Source organism: Manacus vitellinus, unplaced genomic scaffold (genome assembly GCF_001715985.3).
Source record: "Manacus vitellinus isolate BGI_N305 unplaced genomic scaffold, ASM171598v3 scaffold_36_pilon, whole genome shotgun sequence".
Lineage (NCBI taxonomy): Eukaryota > Metazoa > Chordata > Aves > Passeriformes > Pipridae > Manacus > Manacus vitellinus.
Genome location: NW_021940508.1, coordinates 1,385,787 through 1,397,369, shown reverse-complemented (window position 1 = coordinate 1,397,369; position 11,583 = coordinate 1,385,787). Strand labels below are relative to the sequence as shown.

General features: G+C 39.4%; 1 non-coding gene across 1 annotated transcript; it reads right to left on the bottom strand.

Annotated features, from left to right (window-relative positions):
* Nucleotides 1–8,917: 8,917 nt before the first annotated feature.
* On the bottom strand, nt 8,918–8,989 carry TRNAE-CUC. Its single transcript has one exon. It is a non-coding gene; the product is annotated as a tRNA-Glu (tRNA).
* Between the last annotated feature and the right edge of the window lie 2,594 nt (nt 8,990–11,583).

Sequence of the window (11,583 nt, the reverse complement as noted above, 5' to 3'; positions counted from 1 at the left end):
CACAGCCTTTATTTTTGGCAAGGCTTTTTCAATAGAGTGACATGATGTGAAATAGAATAACCTGATGAAATACAATAAGTGCTGTACACAGAGCACCTTTCATCATGACAGATCCCAAGGAGTTTTACACACTGTACATATAAAAATCATTCTTCACCCACCACTGAAACACAGTTAGAGAAGTTAGAAAAGAATAGGGTAACCATACCATGCCAGGAATAACAGCTTTTTTGAGTAAGGGAAGTTAAGAAAAATGTCTTCCTATGAAACAATAATGGGAATATTTAGGGATGCTGGATTTAATTACTAGCATTAGCATTTGCTCGACGTGTTTAAAGGATTTCTTGTAAATACATGGATTAGTAATAGAAATACAGTTATCCATAAATATTTAATTTTCCACAAGTTCTTGTGACTTTATTTAATCTTTTCTCAGAAACAGCACCTTAAGCAGCAGAAAAAAAAAAAGAGAAAAAACCAACATATATTTAAGAATTGTTTAAAAATTTACTCAGAGACGAAAATGCCATTTAGTCATGAAAAGCTGGCTCTAAAATGCTCACATTTTTGCCCAAAATACAGGACAGCTCTAAGTCTTCTGTCTGGTGTAATTCAACAAAAAAGGCATTTTGTTCAGGTAGAATCCTGTCCCATCAGAATCTGAGTTGAGGTGCCATTCAGTGCAATACAATACTGGCAGTGGCAAGACTGATGTTATATTTGCTCTCAATGGTTCATGATACAATATGCATACACTGATACTGTGAATATCAGAACCAGTGGAACTGTGAGCTATCAGCATTTACAGTACAGATTTATCACTCTTGATTTAAAATGCAATTAAAGTGCCATAAGTTATCCAATCCATGGTAATTGTTCGGTTTTTGCAGCCTTTACTAATTGGAAAGTCATTGAATAGAATGAACTTTTTGCTTTGCAGATTAAGTCTGCTTCTTGTGGGCTAACAGTACTCCCCATCAGTGGGACCAATTGATGTGCTGCACAGTCTGCAGCCTGGTCATGTATTCTTACTGCAAAGAATTATTGAAAAATGGATATGATCATATGAAGACAATTGGGGAGAGATAGAGGGATCATAGCATCCTCTGTTTTCTGATACTTATTGTAGCATGTCAATCAGCATCAGTGACATTTATGACATTATACATCTAGAAAATCTAGCCAGATATGAGAGAAGAATTTTGTTTGATGCTTCTTGAAAACTTAGAAAATTATTATAAATTGGCTGGAAAGTTTTAACAGTTATGATAGTAGGTTAAGCTGGTGATGAATTATCCATACAGTGTTACAGGGATTAGTCTCATTGCATGTTAATATTGATTCAACGGAAAAGGATAGTAAACCTACAGTAATTAGGCTTAGAAAGTGAAGTAAACGTGAAGGAGGCCAGAAGTAATAATGAAGTCCGCACTAAGAGGTAAGGAATATGGGTTGGAAGCATTATACTCTGATTCATTATGAAAAAATGCAGCCTAATATAACTAGAGACTCTATATATCTATATATCTAACGGAAATTAGCAAAAATGAAAGCTAATGACAATGGATGGCAGTTTAGGTATGTGTAACATGATCTAGTGCCTAAATAAAAAGTATGTTTCAGGACTAGACACTCATTGAAGGCAGTAAGGGGCAGCAGAGGCTGGATCACAAATCAGGTTGAAAAACTAAACCTATCTGCAGCTCTGACAGGAGAGTCAGCAGTGCTGGGTAATAGCCATGTAGGGCTCTTAAGTTTGATACCCTTCTAAAATGTGTAAAGTGTCACTCTTGTGAATATTTTTTCCCGCTTCTATAAGGAAATTCTCCCTTTGTCTCCCTCCTTGAGGCCTCACTTGAATATCTATCTCACTGATATCACAGAAGTTACCTTCATCATGATGTAAACCTATCCCGCTTATCTCAGATTTCACTCTCATTTCAACCCTCCATTCCAGGAAAATTCCCTACAGACTATAAAAAAGGAAAATAAATCTTTTTCATAGAATTTTTGCCAACTCTTCAGAATTCTGCAGCTTGAAAAACCTCACAGCAAGGATAATATTGGAAGGGGGAAGCATGCAGTAATTAAGGCTTTAACTGATGATCAGGAAGGCTTCAATTCATACCCTACTGAAGCCTGGATCACCTATTTGATCCCAACATTGTTCTGGCTCTCATTCCTCATCCTTAAAATGGATTTAATAGTCCCTCTCAACATCACAGGGGTCTTGTGAGAATAAATATTCCACAGATGGTAAAGTACTCAGACACTAAAGTCCTGAGGGCCAGGGGAAATCAAAAGTTATATCCTTGTATCGGACTTTGGAATCATTTGAAATTGAATGCACAAAGCTTTCAGAGAACATGCTAGAGACAATTACCTAAATTACAGCACATATTTTATTCAATGAATTAAATTTCCATTATACTTATGAATTGTCCATGAGTGGTTTAGGAACACAAGAATTCCCACTCCACCAGGAGGAGAATTTAATAGAAGGCAGGCACTGTGGCACTGCAGCAGGGAGAGAACTTACAGCCTTCCCCAGCACCAGCCTCCCAGCTCTCCACTGTCTGTGCAATGCTCACCCACCGTTAATGGGTTTTGCACATGCATGTTATTTGGTTGATTATTTTCCCCCTTTGGTATTTTTTTTAAATTTTGTTATGTCTCCAGGTATGCTCTACGGGTTACTAGAGAGTTGGATGGGAATGATGGGATGTTTTTCTCAGAAGAGAAACCAAAATGAGCCCCTTACCATCAAGCTGTTGCAAACATGGATAGAGTTTAATGAATATGTCATCCCCTAAAGAGAAGCATCTCAGCATCAGCCAGCCTGCCTAATGTATTTTTAGCAGTGATGATCTGTGTGTGCTAGTGCTTAGCTGTATGTTACCTACTACATTTATAAACTTGACCTATTTTCTGAGGCTAGACAGGATCTGTATTTGAGTAGATTTGAGGCTTGGTGTAAATATTTACAAATATTTACAAACAGGGCCTTGCTTTTTAGCAGTGTATACTCTGTCTGCATTTCTAATCTGGAACTGTTTTTTTCAGTAATAGACTTCTATCTTTTCAACACTCTGGTTTGACCAAAAGGCATTTTTTTCTTGATTAAATCTGTTTTCTTTACACCAACTTTTCATCAGGAAAAGACTCATTCATGCTCAAGATCACTTTCTTGTTACACAAAACTGCTAGTTGACCTTATCAACACGCTTATTGTCATTAACTAATTCTTACAGCAAGCTTTGAGATCATTATCCCCTTACTGAGCAGCTAGCATGTGGAAGCAAAGGCAGACGGAATACGCAATATTCCTCCAGGCCACAAAGAAATCATTAGCAGAAAGATTAAAATCCTGATTCCTTTTCCATTATTTAGATGATGCCTTTTCCTTAGTAACTTTCTTGTTCAGCACACTAATGCAGTACAGTTCTTCTTAGAGCACTTGCATTTTGGTCCAGTGTTTCAGAGGAACATAACGACTACAATAATAATGGCTGAACCCTCTTGGGTTTTGTACAGAGGCCAGGAGAAGAACTGAAACAAAGCACAGCTCTGGGACTGGGAGGCATGGTTTTGAACTTCTGTAAGGTGAAGCTGCCTAAACAGATCACTAGGTAGTGGCTAACTAAGCTCTTCCAGCTTACTGGGAAGGAAACCATCACAGTTGTTTCATAACCCCAGTAAATCTGTCTTATTTTACAGAAATAAGCCTAAATTGTGTGTGTCCCCCTGTCCCCCTTGACTTTAATTTGAAAACTGGGTTTTTTTCTAGGAGAAATGGTGACTTATTCTGTGGGAAGTTATCTGCAAAACTCTTCATCGTGGTATGTAATTCTTTTCTTTTTTCAGTCTTTATTAAAAAAAAAAGAGAGAAAACTTTTAGGTCTTGGCTACTTTTTTTCTATTAAATACGTCTTGGCACTTGCCTAGATTATGGAGTAATCGCTTGCACAACATCACCCTTTAAATAGGTCAGCCAAAACTCTACATCCAAATACACTCTAAGCATTGCTCAGATCTCAGACTTTTACAGTTGGGTTCTGTCTCTCTAATGGTCTGAATCAAAATTCTGGATACATCCAAATACCCTGAAGCAAGGGTATTGCAAATGCAGATCCAGAATGTCTGGCACAAGTCTTTCATTTTCAACTAAGGCTTCTTTTTTCATTCTCCTCTTTTTTCCTCTTCCCCTTCAATTAAGGCAAAAGCACATTGTTATTTCATGAAATCTAGAAGAGATTATTTTCCAGGATGTTTGATATTCATATGTGAAAAATGATAAAGTGATTAACTTACAACACATCTTGACTGAAACCCACAGAGAAGAGTAAAAACATGGAAATTCAGCACATATGTTTTGTAAAGAAAACCTATTGTCCTCTCTGGGAGGCTTTATTTCCCGAGCTTTTTAGGCAACACTTCTTTGGCCCATAAATCAGTATGGAGGAGGTCCTGGTGCTCAAGCCTCTGTTACGAGCTACAGTTGCAGAAGGGTTGTATGTGTAGTAGGATAGGCACGAAAATTCTGGAAAAGGCCTCTCAGGACATTACAGTAGTTGTGTGTATTTGAGGTAGTCACATTATATACAATACTTATTGTTTTATTGTTGCTGATACTTGGCTTTCTATCTTAAAAGCAGTGTCAGAACTATAATTAATCCTGAACCCTTGTAGTGACACATCTTCCAGAGAATATGTGAACTGAGACTAATTTTTCTGTGTTTTTTTTTAAAGTCTCCCCTTGTTTTCCTTTTTAACTCTGTGCTTCTGCCACAGACAAGCATAGGATAAGATCTCAGTATTTGTTATGGCTTGCCCCCCAGGATATATTTTTTTCATAACTATCTTTAATTGAATGGAATTAACTTTCCTTTATAAGTCTAGAAAATATAAGGTGTGATCAGATGCCTAAATACATGCATTATTAACATTTGTGTTAGCCCAGTCTAGTTTGTGACTGAAGTGTCTAGAAGAGCATACCAGAGCTTGGTTTTGGCATACTGGAACCTGTCTTTTGGCCGTAGGTACTTGTATTCCAGTATTTCCTTTTATAAAAAAATTAACTTTGTATTTACAAATTATTCTGTGCATAATGACAAAAGGGATTTATAGATACTTTCTTCTCCTATTCTTGCCATTTCAATCATCTGTTGAGCATCTAAATTTGCTCTTTTGGCATTGTTATCTCCCTCTCTCCTTCCTGCAGTAACAGCTTTGATGCCCCATTCATCTCAAAAAATGCAGTTTTGCACATTGCCTCAGATTTCAGCTGCACCTTTTACTCCACCGTGCCTTGGTCTGCCCTCACTGTTGGGTCCCGCAGGCCAACAAACATGGACAAGAGTGACAGCTTTACTTCTGTGAAGACTAGTGCTGGGTAATAAAAAATAGATTATCCTAAGCTGGTCACATGCCTTCTGTAACTACCAGCAGTCTCAGTACTTTGTCTTGTCCTTCATCTTTCCTCAATTCACAGCTTCTGCTTACCCTTTTTTTCCCTTCATCCCCTCCAAACTCAGAGATGAAGAGATTCATGCCAAAGGAAGCTTTCTCCCTCTATTCTAGCTCTAGAGCACCTGTAAGTGATGATAAATAAACACACTCCTCAGGCATATGGGAGACATGGTGCTGCCCAAGGACCGCACATGCTGAAGGCTTTAACTTTTTTGCTGGCTAGGCTGTGCTGCTCTTCCCCACGGTTCAGCACCCACTTCTACATCTGGTGCAGAATACCGTATTGGGTAAGGCTTGACCTTTCTATCTCATTGCATGGGTATCAGAGCCAGGGATAGCACTTCCATACTGGAGCGATGCCTTAAAGTCCCTCTGAGTTCCCATGAACAATGTACTGCACAAAAATACTGCACAAGAGTAGCCCTCACCCCAAATAAGTCAGTCTTTGGGGCTTCTTTTTTTTTCCTTTTTTTTTATTTTAGCCCCAGTACTAATATTAAGACAGTCTGTGCCTGAGACAACGAGAAAGGAGATGCTCTTCTTACATTCCCACACTGCAAACACCAAAATCTGACCCTAAGTTTCGCTGCTTTTTTTTCAAGTCCTAGTTATTACTGGCATGATTCATTTTTTGTTTTGTAATAGTACCCAGATGTCCAAATCAGGGTCCTGCTGTGCTTTACACGATAGAAACATGTAAGAAGAAACAGGCTTTGCTCTGGAGAACTTAAAATTTAATTTAGGAAGCAAATGTAATATTGTAAATAAAGTGAGATGGGCATCAGGGTGACCAGTTGCTGTAGGCTGGCACTGGTCACCAAAGAACAGTGCTAAGTCATGCACTGGGACTCCTATGATATAGGAGAGCATTGGTCAGTGGCCCACTGTGGCTCTATCATCAGCCATTAGCTGGTGTCAGTCTCTTTACACCCAGAACGAGTCCTGAAATAGAACTTGAAGCTGATAAAATGAATTTAGTAGACAAAGCCATGGAGACTGAGAGGGAGGTATATGGCTTGGTTAGGTTTTTTTTCTTTATCACCCTAATGAGGGAACTGAAAATCCCTAGCAAGGTAATGCTGGATAGGCTTGGGGAACAAAAGCTGTAGAAAAGTATTAAAAGGGGAAAAAAGGCTCCCTCATGCAGCAATGAAGGGACAAATCCCAGTTCAGACAGGAAGCAGTCAGATCTCAGTGATGAAATAGTGGAATAAAGACTGGAACTGAAAGAATGAAGAGGAAAGGGGTTTCAGAAGGTTAAGTATTTTTATTTAATACAATAAAAATTCCCCTTTGGATCTGAAACATCTAATTTTCTATTTTCTATTAATGAATTACTAAGGAGTGTATCTAATTTGTTATTTTATGAATAAAAGCAGGTTTTTCTAACAGATAACATAAGTAATTTCTGGGAATAGTGGTCATTTTGCCTGGGGTATAGGAGAAATGTGCTTTTCATTTAATCGACCATTTGGTGGCAGTACACGGTAGCCTCTCTTTTGGGATGATAATATGCTATTCGTTATTGTTGTATCTCAACTTTGTTCCTCTTAAGTGTGTCAAGTGCAGGAGTGAAACCTTTATATGAATACTGCAATGCTAAGGGATGAATTCCTGTTCTTAAAAGCCACTAAGAGAAACAGGTATATGGGACATTCATGAAGAAAATGGTGTCCATTAACATTTCATAGTAAGCCTTTCAGCTACGACAAAGCAGTTCATTTTGCTTCCTACACCATTGTTTCTTCTAGTAGTGTGAAATATTTTTATAGAAATTATGCTTATAATGAAGTATCAACAGTGTGCCTGCATTGCTTTCTTCTTTACATGCAAATTAAGATGAAGACAAAATAATAATATTAATTGCATACACACAAAGAAATTCCACCTACATGGAAAAAAAAACACTGCCAGGACTTCCCCTGGTAAGAAACATGTGTTACCACATACCTGCAACTCAAAGTACACTACACCATGGGTGAAGAGTTCTATCTGGTACAGTTTAGAGAAACACACAATATCCTGTTTTTAATGCAGCACAGGTGTTGGCAGATCGAAATACTAAGACTTATTAAATCATATGTGTATCATCATGAAATCAAATTTCTATTTCTAATACTTGCATACTAGATCGGAGTGTTAAAACTAAGAGGAGGGAGGTGAAAAGGGATCAGTTATGGTGCTTGTAGTGATTGATACTTGCTAATCTCTGTTTTGATCCAAGCAGGATTTCATTAGGCTGTTTATTTTCACTAAGATGCTTTTTGAACTTTTTTATTGAACTACGATGTTTCTTGGGAAGTGTTTCTGGCTGTGGACAAATACCATCCGCAGTAGGGTAAACTTGTGTAAAAAAAGCTCATTATGCCAAACTGAAACCAGGAAAGAATCCTAGAAAGGGGCTGAGGAGGGAACCTATAAAAGCAGTGACATGATGGAAGGGCAAAAGAACACTGAGCTTCAGTGCTGGACAACAGTCCAGCTTCAAACTAAACAACATGTATTAATGTTACTGTGTGCTCTGAAGCAGGCTGCAGCCACCTGCAAGTCGCTCCTGGAAGCACAAAAATTTCTGAAATATAGACATGGAGGAGCAGAATGCACAAATTATCACATATGTGTCTAAGTATTTATGCATGGTAATGCATATCTATATAAAAAGGGAGAATATAAGCTTTGCATTTTCAAGTCTGTGAATACCAAAAATGTAATTCAATATATGAGCACCTGAGTTAACAGCCTTAACTTTAGAAGTCCCTCACTTTTCAACATGAGCTTCAGGTGCACCAAAAGCTAATACAAACATACTAGTTTGTATTAGCTCTTGGTTTTGCTAAATGTTTGAATAGAGAACTGGTGGTTTAATTTGATCTTCTCTGGTTTGACAGTCTGGCTTCCTACAAGTTATAGGTTTACATTTACTCAGTACAGGACATTTATAAAACTTCACAACATCTGCCTGCAGTAGACAAGTGTTACTACTCCTGAGTTTTGGGTTTTGGAAGTGAAAGAACCAAACCATTTGAAATATTGCAATGCCATACAGTGATCAGAAATGTAGAAATAGCAACATTCTTGAGGTGGGATTTTTAGTAGTTTCTGGGTCATTAATTTCATGGCCAGTCTTCGCGAGCGAAGATTTGGGAAAGGTCATTACCCTTCCAGCCTGCGCAGTGGATTTTTTAGGTGAGACACAGTGTGCGCTGAACTGAGCCCACCCTTTAATCCTGAGGTTCATCTGCCGGCGCCGAGCGAGCTCGGATGATGGCAGTGAGGTCCTCAGGACGCAGGTTTGTTTAGAGTGACCTTCTCTTAGATGGATGGCCTTACAGGGCCGAGTGAGCTTGGACAGTGGCAGCGAGGTCCTCAGGACGTAGGTTTGTTTAGAGTGACCTTCTCTTAGATGGATTGCCTTACAGGGCTGACGAGCTCCATCTGCCCGGAGGAGTTCCCTGACCGGGAATCGAACCCGGGCCGTGGCGGTGAGAGCGCCACATCCTAACCACTAGACCACCAGGGGTCCTCAGATTCCCACGCACAAATACTTTAATTATTCCCAGCAGAAAATCATGAAGGATTCTCAGATGTCAGTCATTTATCGACTGGTTGATCATCACTACTGTTTGATGTGAGAATGGTGTATGCAATTTTCCTTACCTACATCTTTAACAGCAAACTAGGAACACAGTAAAAGAGTACATGGCCCTTCCCATTTAGGTTCTAATTTGGATTTTCAAGAGAATGCCTTAATTAACACTTCACCTTCAGGCTGTGTACCATGTACCTGTGTTTCAGGTGGTGTGGTTTGATACCACTGACCATACTTACTCTGCTTTTTGAACCCTTTCTGCATATATAAAACATACTGCGTCAAGTGTTCACATCTATCCAATAAGCTCGACTTCACTGGGATGTAAGTCCCCGGCACAGCTAAACGCCTTCCAAAGAGAGTTTGTGATTCTTTTTATGATGCTGCATAAATTCCTGGAGCCACCCATACCTTTTGTATTTGGTTAGCTATTGCTTCTGTCCCTCCCATTGGCTTTATCACGAAACCACCTAGCTACAGTTATTAAATATTTCTTGGGCAGAATCAGTTTTCACCCAATTGTCCCTATTCCATCATCATTTTGGGCTGCTTCCAACTTTTCCCACTGTCTTTTTTCTTCAGTTGAGCAGTCCTTCTCATATACAGTCCTGCAGTCTGTCAAATTTGTCCATTCCCTCTGGTCCCTGCCAGAGCCACAACAGCACATTGTCCCAGAGGCTGCCTGGCTGCAGCCTTTGCAGCTGCACCAGCGAGGGCAATTTCTACTGACTCCTGTAGTGCCTCTGGTGTGGGCTGGGCAATGCATTACAGCAATCTCTGCAGGTAACTGCAATTCTAGCAAATTGCATATTTCCTCTCCATTACATACTCTCTTCCCCTGCTGACGTTAAAAATCCCCATTCTTTCCATAAGACTCTTGCTTTTGGTAGTCCAAAGGCATACCAAGAGTCCATATAGATGTTGACTTATTTTCCTTTGAAAACTCTTGGTGCAGCGATGCCAAGGGGGGGCCTCTGAGGAAGGACCTCCAANCACCAGGGGGCCTTGAGTCATTAATATATCATTAATATCCTTCCTGCTTTTGCGTACATATATTACACTGAGAACACCACCTGAGTCAATTTAGAGTTTAGATATTAATTTCAAGCATAGGTTTTTCCAGTAACAACTCAATTCGAACTAACAATTACTAGGTATCCTTGAAAGCTGTTTGGTATTTTCTGAAGAGGTTTGAACATACTTAACTTTATTAGCTAGCAGTAGTTGCAATGTTTGAGTGGTATCTGCAAGTACTTATTCCTACCGTTGGGAATACCCAAGTTACTGTAAATCAGATAAGGCTTGGGACTTTTCACTGAAGACCTCAACAACAGAAGAGGTAGAGCTGCCACCCTCAACAGCTGTAAAGGATCTCTTAAAATAAGAAGATTTCACTGGCTAAGGAAAGTTTCTTAAAGTTTACAGTTTCAACAGCTAAAGGGAAGATAAGCAATATAGCAGGCCCTGATATAATAAACTATTGTTTGCAATAGGTGGTGTCTGATTTCTTAATGAGCATGTGCTTCAGTTGCAGGAGTGATTTGTGACAGGGAAATCCCCCCTGGAAGATGGATAGACCCGTTGCACACTTACACAGTTGTTTTGTCTTCATTAGGAAGGATCTGAGTTCCCTGAGCTTGCCTATGCCAGGCATAGGCAACTTGTCGTATAAACTTGTCACCACAGAGCCATGCATTAACTTGGCTGCTCTGTGTTTGTCCCTTGCACACCATATTCTCTAGTAAGTACAGACTAACTTATTTCTGCTGCCATTAAGAAATGAATTCCCTCAAGAGTAGGCTCCAGGATAGTTAACATATGCAGCCCTGTACCTACACCATGCTTGCAGTGACTTGCTCATCTGCCAAGAACCAGAGTAAATACAGAATAAAATCCTGCTGAAGAGAGCCCTGCTTCTGCTTCTAGTGTGAAGTGGATTGGAAAATGTACCCATAGCTGTATATTTTCTTGCTGAGGGTCCTGCAAAATTGTGTGAAAACTATAATCTACCTTGTCTTCACTAAGATTTTTATATTGTGGTAGTCAAAATAGTTAAGAAATCAATTTTTCTTATGAGGAAGCCCAGTAAATGAACTTACAGGTGGGGGTTTTTTAAACCCTAAACCTATCCAATTTTTCAAATTAGTGAGCCTGTCAATGAGAATAGTAGTTCCTATGCATCTACTATTTGCTGAGTTGGGGCACAAATATCTTTAAGTAACATGATTCTTGGCCAATGGATACAAAGCCCACAGACTTTTACCCTGGAGGAATTCCAGTGAACAAAAAACATTTATGTTTTAGAGGAATTGATGTCTTCTTACCTGCAGTGGAAACATCTGGACTCACATTGCTTGTACTGTGTTCTTCCTTATCATCATCATGGCTGGGCTTTGCGAATGAAGATTTGGGGAAGGCTCTACCCACGCTTGGTGCAAGCACGTTGGTGGCTAAAAAGGCCAATACGAGACAGGCATGACCAGTTGCAAAAGGCACAGTAGAAAGACTCCTTAGATGGTGTATTC